This window comes from Miscanthus floridulus, chromosome 8, assembly GCF_019320115.1.
Source record: "Miscanthus floridulus cultivar M001 chromosome 8, ASM1932011v1, whole genome shotgun sequence".
In the NCBI taxonomy this organism is placed as follows: Eukaryota; Viridiplantae; Streptophyta; class Magnoliopsida; order Poales; family Poaceae; genus Miscanthus; species Miscanthus floridulus.
This window is the reverse complement of record NC_089587.1, coordinates 160,583,833-160,596,170: the sequence shown is the minus strand read 5'-3', so window position 1 is coordinate 160,596,170 and position 12,338 is coordinate 160,583,833.

The following is a 12,338-nucleotide window of genomic DNA, read 5'->3' as shown; positions in this document are numbered from 1 at the left end:
TGAGCTCATTGAGCACGACACTCGAGCCGTCGAGGCAAGTGTCGTTCACTCAGCCCCTCCGATTGTGAAAATCGAGGATGGGGTAATACGCAAATAATGGCCGACCCCTATTAGACCCTAACAAGGCTCAGGGGCTTGAGCCAAACAATACAGGGACATAGGTTCGAAGGCCCCACCTTGCCGAGCCCATAGAGTCCCCAGTTGGGGATTTTTGTTGGAAGACAGGGCGGGGAATATTGCGATAACATCCTTGGACTTCGTCGACCCTGTCACCAAAACCAAAGTTCGAATCTCCAGTAACCCCCGACCCCTGCAAATGCAGGGGGTCGGACCTTACTCGGGGGCTGGTTAAGGTACGGCTACCTCCTTTCCTTCTTTCGGAACACTCTCCTCGCATTATAACCAGCGGTATAATTTAGGGGAACAAATTGGTAAGATCGTAAAACATCAAACAAAACGAAATTACGACGCAAAATCACGAAAAACGTCCAGACTCGAAAAATACTGACACTTGTCCACATATTACACATATTTTGTTCTCAAAATTGTTCGACTAATTATTCCCGCGGAGGGAGAACCATCTCTTTCAGATTGTCTGCCAGGTTCTTTGCAAGGGGAGCAACCATCTTCTCCATTTCCTCTAGCTCTTCATCCTCATAGGTGGACGGGAAGCCTTCGCTCATCACCTTTAGGTTTATTTCCTTCTCGTAATGGGCGTGGGTGACGATGAAGGCCTGGGTAATCCCGGCGTGAAAGGCACTCTCCTCAAGCTGGCCCACCCGAGCCGTGATACCTGCGACACGAGCCATGAGCGGGCTGGTCTCCACCGGCTCTGTCACATTCAGGGCATTAAGGACCACCCCGACCGCAGCTTGTAGAAGATCATGCTCATCACTCTCAACCTGAAGGGCCCTTCGTGCATAGGTAGCCTCTTTTTCCAGCTTGGTGGAGACGTTCTCAGCTCTCGACCTATGGTTCACCGTGTCACTAAGCTCCACCCAGAGAGAGCGGACCACCGCGACATCCTCATCCACCTTCTAATGGAGGGTCGTGGCCCTGCTCTCGGCCTCCCACCAGAGTTCCCACTCCATCTCCAGCTCCTTCAGGACTTCACCGGCCTTCTCATTGACCGCGACATTCTTCTGCAGCAGCTCGTCTCGCTCTTTCTGGAGTCTAGCAATCTCCTCCCTATCCAACTTAGACCTCGCCGACAGATCCTCGAACATCCTGTGGGCCTCCTCCGCGTCCTGACGCGCCTGGGCCTCCTGCTCCTGGGCGGTAGCAAGCTAGGCGGCCATGTCTGCTCGCAGCCGGGCCTCCTCAAAAAGGCGATCCCTCTCCGCCTTCTGCTCATGGAGAAATTGGGACTTTTTCCGGCTATGAGCAACAAGAATCTGAAGAGGAAGAGGACCGGTATCAGAAAAGCGAAAACACAAAAACATGCGCAGAAAGAAGAAAGCCCAGCAAATACCTGAGTAGTAGGAATAACAATCTCATGGAGGGCTCCTCTAGCCTGGTCCAGGGCATTCAGCATGGTCGAAATCCCGATGTCAAGACCCTCCTGCTCCATGCTCTCGGAATGATCATCGAGCGAGAAAAGGGCCGACGTCGGGTCCTGAGCAGCCATCCACTGGAGCAGCGGCTCCCCCCGTGCGGGGGAGCGGTCTCCTCCCGACAAAGGGGCCGGGGGCGGCTCCCTCCTGACCCTATGCGGCACCACCACCGCGCTCGAGGATCCTCCGACAGGATCCCCCTCCGTCTAGGCCACTTCGAGCGCCACGGGTGGATCCACCTGGGCCTCCGGTGGCGCGGATTGCGCTACGCCCTCATGCGCTATCACGGTCGTACCCGGCTGGTCCAGGCTTGGCGCAGTCACGACCGCCTCCACCGGTGGTATACGGCCCTCGGCCAGCTGTACCACATCCGCCATGAGGGAAGTCACCTGCTCAGTAACCTCTGCGGGCGTGGGTGCCACCACAGACGCCGTCGGGTCGGCTAACGCGGCCCTGACGTCGGCATCACTCCTGCTCGAAACAGGGGTGATGGTAGGCGATGCCGTTTGTCCCACTTGAATGGCGAGGCTCTTCTTGGGCGCTAGCCCTAGGGGGTGACCCATCCGCAAGAACCTGCACAAAGGTAATAACCATTAAGTCAAAACTGAAATGGAAAAAGGATGAAAACAGAGGAATCAGCAGCCTACGTTGACGTCCTCGGCCGGCGGAAGCGTTTTGGGGATGGATCCCTAGATCCCTACCCTGGCTCATCTAGGCGGGACCGTTTCATGCCTGCCCCCTGCTCCGGGGCAGGGGGGTTCATCTCGTCGGGCGCGGCACCAGAGTCGCTCCCCTCCATCGTCTCGTCGGGCGCGGCACTGGAGCCATCCCCCTCCATCGTCTCACGGGGTGCAGCACCGGAGCTGCTCCCCTCCATCGTCGCCTCGGGGATGGCGGCGATAGGCCCACCCTCCCCCATCCACCGGTCCTCGGCCGGCACGCCATGCGAAGTGGCGGACTCGCCGGCCACCACTGACCTCATCAATCTACTTCCCTCCGCGTGGAAAGGGAAGGGCCCCCGCACGGATGGGTGGCCACTTGTCAGCGTGTCCTCATCCTCCAGGACGCCCCAATCCACGCCGATGGCTACCTCATCGTCGTCGTCATCATCATCATCATCATCGTTGTCCTCACTGCTCACGTCCTCTCCCCGATCCCGTGCCTCCTGCTTTAGTCGTTTCGCCTTCTTCATCTCTTCCCTTGCTTTCTTGTCCCGCTCAGCCACGAGTCGATTCACCGCCGCCATGACCTTGTCCTTCGGCAGTGGAACCGGGCTGTCCTTAAAAACCAGCACCCTCGGCTGGTCCCAACGTCATAAAGCAAGTGTTAAAAAATGGAGATCCAGGAAAAAAGAAAAGAGCATGGGAGAGGAGGGCTTACGAATTCAAAGAATCTAGGCTCCGGCCGCATTGGGGGGTGTCCGGGCACCGGATACACAATGTCAAGGACTCTACCTATAGAATCCTTCGTCGGCTCCGTCGCCTCCTTGATGCGCTACGCCACTTCCGAGTAAGGGAGCGCCTCGTCAACAAGCACCATCCCCTCAAACGATATCCCGGGCATCATCTAATGCAGGGGAAGCACTCGCGCCATTAGGGGTGCCACCCTCCTAGCATGGTAGGCACCGATGATCCTTGTCCCCTTTACACCCTGACCCTTCAGGGCTTGGAGGGCGGAGAGAAGGTCAGAGATGTGTTTCTTATCTTTGGACTGGACGCCCTAGGCCCATGACTCCGGAGCATCCACAATAAGACGTCCAGTATACTTTGGTAGGGTGGCACTCGCATCATCCCTAACATAAAACCACTGCGAGTGCCATCCCTTGTTGGATGTCACCAGGTGCATGTATGGGTAACCCTTCGACCGGGTATGGCACAGATGAATGCTGGCACATCCCATCGACGCGTTCACATCTTTCCCCCCAATTTTCCTCTTTGACAGACTAATGTTAAAGAAATACCGCCACAGATCAAAATGGGGATCGATCCCCAGGAAACCCTCGCATAGGGCAACAAATGCTACCATGTGCTCAATCCCATTGGGAGTTAGATGCTGCAGCTCTACCTCATAGTAATCCAACAGCCCCCGAAGGAATCTATGCGCGGGTACCCCAAATCCCCGCTCATGGAAGATGGCAAAAGAGACGACATACCCTTCAGATGACACCGGCTCACCCTCATCGCCAGGTAGCAACCACTCCTGGACGGCGGACAGTGGGTGGAGAAGGCCACGGCGGACGAGGCCCTCTAGACGCCGGGAGGTGATGCTTGATCTGCCCCACAACTCCATTAAAGCAGTAGGGGGGAAGGGCAGGCGCGAGCTTGACGGCGGCTGGAACGTGAACGCAGGTAGGTTGACGGTGGCGATGCGGGCGCGAGAGACTAGGACGATTGGCGGCGGATATTTCAGGACTCAAAGGTAGGGGAGCGAAATATAGAACCCTGGGGGCGAACCCCGCGGTTTTATAGGGGGCGACGGACATGAGAAGGGCAACCGTCCACCTCGATCTCTGGGCCTGCCACGCGTGCCACTGCATCACGTCGTGGGACACACGCCTGCAGTCCCTATCCTCTCACCCCAAAAATCTCGGCGGACGGTTCACCTTCCCCAGGTGAATCCGGACTCTCTACCCACCTGGGAAATGCAAGCCACGAAGGCCTTTTTTCCTTCTCCTTGGCCCACCTAGGGCCTCGAAGCTCAGCGGCCGGCCCAACTGAGGAAGGGTCCGCGAACGACCCGAAATCAAGGGCGTAAGCACCAGTAAGGTCAGCCCTGAAATAAGTTCCCCGCGAACGGGATACCACGACCCTCTCAAAAAAATGACTAGTTGACGAAAAGATTAAGTCCTTCAGCATTACCCATGAAGGGACCGATACAACCCCCCGGGCGACTCTACTCAAATCACCCGGGGGCTCGGGGGCTACCCCCATCGGGTGCGCTCGCGTGCACCCTCTGGCAAAGAAACTCCGACGAAATAAAAAAAACACCCTCCAGGCGGTTCTACTCGAATCACCTAGAGGCTCGAGGGCTACTGTTGGGGACCTAGTACCGGGGTACCCTAGAAGGTGGAACCAATAACCACCGAACGTTAAAAACTTCTGGACACACAAGAGCATCGCTTCACCCCTTACTGGGGTAACAGGAGCTTGGTTCCACCTCGCTCGACGCCTTTGGGGTGGGCTCGGTCTCGCCCGAGGGCCGAGGATTAGTCTTTGTCTCGCCCGATGCCTCTGAGGTGGCTCTGCCTCACCCGAGGGACTCAAGGCTAGTCTCCGTCTCGCCCGACACCTTTAGGGCGGGCTTGGTCTCGCTCAAGGGCTAAGGGATAGTTTCCACCTCGCCCGACCCCAGAGGGGCAGGGTCGGTCTCACCCAGGAGATAGGGATTGGTCTCCGCTTTGCCCGACGACAAGGATGATAGAGACAGGGCAAGACAAGACGTTCGGGTCAACCATGGCTCCAAGAACCATACCCTGCGCCCTGACAGGAAAAGCACTGCCATGAGAGGACGGGATGGGTGCTTTAGACCCTTCCGGGCGCAGTAGGGCCTGAAAGGTTGTACAGGTGCGTGCTCCTCACCCTGTAGAATTGTAGGCGCCACCTTTAGACCTGGGACATGGAACCCGACGAAGATATACGACAACCACTACACTCCAAAAGAAGATTTGCTATCTCCACGAATGACGAGAATTCCGTCACCACGCTGTAGACCTGAGGGAGCAGCGCCCGCTTCCTGACCCCTCAGGTCCAAAGCCAGAAGGCCTTGACCTCGGTGTTACTCTAGACCCCGACCCCTCGACACTCTGACGAAGACTCACAAGAACCAGAAGACGTGCGGAGCAAGGCTAGAAAAGGCTAATAAGTCAAAACCACTGTACTACAGCCCATACCCTGAGCAGGATAACATTCTGTAATCAACCTGACACACTATAGGGACATCAACAGTGTTGTAGACACTTATCTTTCTTAGCACTCATTAGAATGAAGGACCAGGCCGGGTAGATGTGAACCACAAGATTAGATAAAGCCCTCATCCTTGTAAAAGCCACCCCTTGATCTATAAAAGGGGATGCGCCTATCCCATAGAGGGACGACAGAAAATAAGACCGAACAAGAGAACACACTCATACATACAATCAAGTGGCTATGAAGCTCTTGACCACCTTTCAACCCTTCCATCAGAGACTTGGGACCAGTCCCTCTCTCGATCGTTTGTACCCCTTACTACAGACCGTTCACGGTGCTAATAACACGAGCAGCAGCAAACTGGACGTAGGGACATTCCGCCCGAACTAGTATAAATCTTGTGTCCTTTAGCGCACCATCCGAGCCTAACGCGCATTACTATAAATTTACTTGCCGGTGCTTGTACGAAACACCGACATAGGGCTTATGTGGAGCTCATAGGAGTGGGAAAAGCATGAAAGAGCATACTTGCAATACATATATTGTAAAGTCAAACCTCGGATCCAAAGAGAGTTGAATCATACAATGAAATCAAGTTGTGCATGTGTGCGGATGTATGGTGGATATATATGGTGGCTAACATAATTCTACTATGCTCCTTAAAAACACATCTCTCTTTTGGAACTTAGAAACAACTTTGCAACAGAACATGGGCTATCTTATTCATCTCTTCTCTTTTTTTAGGCGAGCATATGAGTATCCATTGTTTTAGATATCTCGGACACTTGTCCATTTTTTCTCAACTTTTTTTTTCTTTCTCTTTTTTTATGAATAACTTTTGCATTGCTCTATGCTTATTTTCTTTTGCAACAAAACTTTTGAGAGATAGCACCAAGAATTTGGAGCATTTATTTGGTGGAAAAAATCCTATTAAGCATATTTTTTTATGTTCACCTCCAGTGTAGGAGTAAAACATTTTTGGGTGGATCTAGATGGAATGGTATGTTTTTACGCCTACCCCCAGTGTAGGAGTAGTGCATATGTGGGTGGTGTGTACGTGATCTTGATTTTAAGAGCATGACAAACCTCTCATAAGGGTCAACAAATCTTGACTAAACTCAATGCAAAACAAGCAGCATATATGAGTAAAAGTTTTCCTAATCTAAATAACATATATGGCTCTGGTAGGAATTCAAGCTTTGTCATACAGGAGCTCATCATGAAACATTTTTATGTTTTTCAAAAGATAAATCTCCAAAACTTTAGTTCACTTGGAACTAGATAAACATCAGCTCAGACCTTCTTATATCATATCTGTCAATTATTTAGACTTAGATCAAGCATATGCTACCCACGAGTTTCAAACTCAGAGTAAATTCTTATATCAAAACAGTCTTATCCATAACTCAAAAGAATTCAAGGCTAAAAACTAGGTACTCGAAAGAAATTGCAACAGAGCAACTATTCATTATTTTCATTCATGAGATTATCCTTGGAGTCCATTTTATTTAGCTCTTAAAAACAAACTGAAAACTAGACACACACTTTTTATTTTGTTTTCATTCATTTTTTAGATCACACAATATTTAATATATATTTAACACAAAGATAAATTCCTATTTTGTTTTTAATTATGCATCTTTTTATAAAGCAAATTTAGAAATAGTAAAACAAAAGAGAAAGAAATACTTAGCTAGATACATGGGGATGTTCTTCCCCCAAGCTAGATGTTGTTGTGGTCCTTCTCAGAGCAGATTTGCCAGCAGACATCGTTCTCGTCCTGGAGTGGAGCAAGATGAAGACGACCAGGTGAACTTGCTCTTATTCTCTATGCATCATCCTGTAAAATACCAACCATAACACCAAAACTCGTGGAACGGATTAGGATAAAGGGTTAGTGGTCAGCCGTTTAGAGATTAGTCATTCTTGAGTTTTAGAAATATTTTTGAATTGACAGACTTTTAGCAGAATGTCTGTCTATTATATTTTTTTGAATTTTCTTATATAATTGTATGCATGGTATTATTTATTTATTTATTTTATGCCACCACAGTGAATATTTCTTATGGGGTTTTACACTCCGAGGAATAATTCACATGGGGCTTAGAATTTTATAATGCAAGAATGAGATTTTTATTTTATTTTTCTAAACGCAATGCTAATGTAAAAAAGTAAATATGCTAAAGTAATTCTTGTGACGCAAAAAGTAAATATGGATAACTACCAATTTTACCTCCTGGCGAGGGTTCGGATTTTAAGTCTTCCGGATAGGACTACCTCCAGTCTTGTTCATTCCTTGGGTGCATCTGTCGGCCTCGAAGATGGAGACCCTGATGGTTGCACCTCTTGTGATGGTGACTCTAATGTTGTCACATTTTCCTTCCACACTTGTTTGGTCTGTGGACTTGACTTTGGCAGAGTAGGTTCATCTTTTACAACTTCTTTAGGTTCTTCATCTTCTTCCCATCCATTCTTTAGGGATTGATTCTTTTGACATTGGGATGATCAATGTCTCCTCCTAGAGTGGGATTTCTTCGACTGTTCATAAGTGGTATAACTATTGAAATAGCATCGTACCTTTTCTCTAGGGAATTGGAAGTGGACTTGTCTAGATCCGACGTAGATGATTATGTTGTGGTGTTGAGGAATGGTCTTCCAAGGATGATGGATGTATCGTCTTCTTGTTTACCCATGTCTAGAACCATGAAGTCAGTAGGGGCATAATGATCATGTATTCTTACTATGACATCTTTAGCTATTCCCTCCGAAAATCGGATTGATTGATCCACCATCTGCAATTGCATGTATGTAGGGAACAAAGGTTCATCACCAAATAAATATTCATATGTTACCTTGGACATTGTATTGACACCTGACCCAATGTCACAGAAGGTCTTGTGGAATATTCTTTGCCTAATTGTACACTCGATCGTGGGTATGCCTGGATCGTCCTTCTTGGTAAGGTATGGTGAAGCGAGTAGGTGGTCGTACTCTGATCGGAGTGTGTTGATCATGTTGACTGATTCTTCTTGTGGCTGCCTGGCCTTGTTCATCCTTCTTTTTCTATTATTCTTCTTGGTCACTATTGTTTCTTCAGGCAAGTACGCCGTTTGTAGGAGATTGTCGGATACGATTCTTGAAAGAAAACTTCTCCTTTTTATCCTTGATTATGAAATAGATCTTGGCACTGTTCACGTAGATAATGGCTTTTGGGGTGCTTAGGAAAGGTTGGCCTAACATAATGGGTGCCCTTACATCTCCACCTGTTTCCAAAACCATGAAATCTATGGGTACGTATGATTGTCCCACTTGAATAATGGCATCTTCAAGAACTCCCTTGGGGTAGAAGAGTGACTGATCTGCAAGCTGCAATTGCATATTTGTGTATAACAAAGTATCTCCATTAATTTGATCATAGATTACCTTAGGCATGATGTTGGCACTTGCTCTGAAGTCATAGACAACTTCTTAGAAAATATGAGGTCCAATGGCGATGGGGATGATAGGTCTTCCTAGATCACCTTTCTTTTTAGGCAAGGAATAATCTATCCATCCTCTAGCTGATGGTTGTATACAATAGTATGCTACATTGTGAATATCGACAAGATTTGTAGTTTCTAGATCTTCTAGTTGCCCTAGAATCTTACCTTTGTCAGTAGGAGGAACAACAGCTGCCAGCTAAGCTATTTGTGATTCTATCATTTTATTAAAGCTATGCTAGTTTCTAATGATAGGGAGAAGCTATCCATTCTATTATTTATATTTTCTAAAATTTTATCATTGGAAGCTAGTTTCCTAGATAAGCCCTCTATAATATTAGTTTGGCAAGAAATTAACTCTCTCAAGGGTGGTTGCTTATTGAAATTATTACCATGATAGTTACCTTGGAAATTACCTCGGTAGTTCGACTTTTGTTGCTGTAGCACCCGGTTTTAAAGACAAAACTAGATACACACTATATGTGAGCCTAGGAAGTCAAATCTCATATATAACCACAAATAAGGGTAATATCAAAAGACAATACTTATTACATATCGTATTAGTAAAAGAAAAGTACCCTCAGAGTAAAGACAGTGGAAAGTTGACTCTGATCTTCTGGCGAAGACTCCAAATCCACAGGGACGACTGACTGGTTGACCACAAGCCTAACTCCTTCAAACCAGCAATCTGGTACCCATCTGGGATTTTTATCCAATGTATAGAAAAGTAAAACAAGCATAAGTACATGTCGTACTTAACAATTATATCATGGGGTTCATGAGGCTCAAAAAGGGATGACACTGGTTTACTACGATTAGCTTTAATAGATCATCTTTTTAAGCAATTGAGTAGCAAAGGATTTATCATTCCCATAAACACATGATCAGGTAAACATGAATAATGTATAGCATAAACAATCAATTATTAGCATCATCATTATCCATTAGTGATCATCTCTATTCCATAAGGGTCCAAGGCCGCTCGTGTCCGTGAGCACGGCTGTTATAACAGTTTTATACTCTGTAGAGTTTGTACACGTTCACTGTGAGTTGTGATTTACCCTTTCGCCCGAGGTAGGCATTCTCTTGACCCACTTCCAAGGAAGGTCAGCAGGGTTCACTATAAAGCCTTTCAAAGAATTCGTCTAACAAGTTAGGGCCGCCAGGCGTATGTGGCCCATCTCTAGGAGTGGCAAGCGTGGGCATCGCAGCATGGTACACACTTCCCAGCAGCAAAGGAAACATACCCCGTGCCTCAAAGGTAACCACTAACAAGCTAGAAAAGATCCTCATACTAAGCTAAAGCCAGAGCCATATGGCCCTCACAGCTATACTGTAAGTCCCAGATGATCGCTTATAGATAAGTCCTTAGGGAGAGGAATCTGAAGCATATAAACACTTCAGCCCCCTATTTCCATGTTTCTAAAAAGTCATGTTTTAATGTTTATTGCATATACCATTAGTCAAGTTACAAGATCATGGTTTTGATTAAGCACTAGCAAAAACTATCCCAATGCATTGTCCCAAAGGTTTTCAAGGAACAAGATATCAAATATCTAGGATATCCTATTTGGCAACAAGGTAGACACATGCAATATGAATTAAGTGTTTAAATGTGAATAGGTAACAAGGATAGTCCCATGCTATACTTGCCTTACACACCGATCCTTCAGTAAGCTTTATTCTTTGATGTCCTTCTTCTTCTTAGATCACCACGTGTATCTCACCGACTGGACAATCATAGAACACCACACAAACATCCATACATATACATGCATAGCATACAGTTGTATCTATATTAGAACAGTACACCAATCATAGAAAAATAAGTAAAAGAGGTTGATATACGATTCTAGGCATCACTACGAACACACAGTCACGAGAGGCACGCTAATTGAAGCTATAGTTGAAAAGTTACAACTACCGAAAGATTTGCCTTATACGTGGAAAAATAAACTATAGGCTTCATTTATGTTAACTATATGAATTCATGTACAAAAGATATTTTATAAACAATATGGATTGAATCAAGTCAATCTTAGATTTAAATTATAAAACAAAAGTAAAACAAATCATATTTTATGTATAAAACCTAGTTGCATAATCTTTAATCAAGATATGATTTAAACTATGATTTTTATGAAATAGTAATATAGTAAACATCATTACTAATACGTAGATCTTGTCGTTACGAAACAAACGCAACTTGAACGGACTATTTCGGAGTTTAAATAAATAAGTTATGATTTAAACAAGTTTTACTTTAATTAAATATTAGATTAAACCTACTCATGAATTTCAAGTGTTGAAAACATGCCTAATAGTAGTATAAACACGTAGAATACATAAATACGGTCCTAACGTAATTCGAACGGATCAAATCGGACTTAAAATGCAAAAGTTACGCATGAAATAAGATTCAGTGACATTTATGTGAATATGTGAACTCAAATTTGAATTAAAACAATTAAAAATCCGAGTTTAAATGTATTTTGGACTGGATATACTATTTCTGGAATTTATAAGGTCCTAAACGAATAAAATTAGGGTGGATTTGTAATTATTTTGAACCAAACCGGACTGCGGGTTGATTCTAATAAAATAGGAGGGCTTTACTGCAAAACGTGTGGCTTTGACTGCTAGGTTGACCACGTGTTGCTGACTGGGTGACACGCGGCGGCTGCTGGTTGGCACGGTGTGCCACGTGTGTGGTGGATGCGGTGCGCTGGCGCTGTGGACCACGTCCACGAGTCCGTGGTGGACCAAACCGTTATATTCTAATCGTGGCCGTCCATCCAAGATCCTATGGCGCAGGTGAGTGCGGGGCAGTGGGTCGCCGGAGAAGAACACATGACGGTGGCGCCATGGGTGCCGGTGTGTCGACCCCGCCGATGACGTCGGTACTACGATCTCCGGCCACCCTAGACCAATCCGAGGGCACTAGAACGTCGAGCGCATCTACCCGAGTCCTTTACGACCAAAAGTGCACTGGAAAAACATGTCGGGAATATGGCCCGCGGCGGCGCCATGGCCGGCGGCTCGGTTGTTCGGTGCTACAGCATTCCAGGGTGCTAATCGATGATTGGAGGGCATTGGGAGGACGAGTATCTCACCGTGATTCTATTGGAATGGAGCGCGGCGTCCGGGGAGCCTCCGAAGCATGGGCCAACAGCGGCGGCGATGGCTAGACAGAGAGAGGGAGCGCATGGGTGAGGGAGAATCTGAGAAAGCTGTGATCAAAACCCCAATTTGACTGTACCTACGGCTGCGAGAGGTCACCGTGGATCTCGGGGGGTCGGCGGCGTTGAGTACCGAGGCACGGGTGAGGGAGATTGGTGGCGGCGGCTGCTGGAAAATGAGAACAGAGGATGGGAGAGGGAGAAGGGATGGCGCGGTGCTTT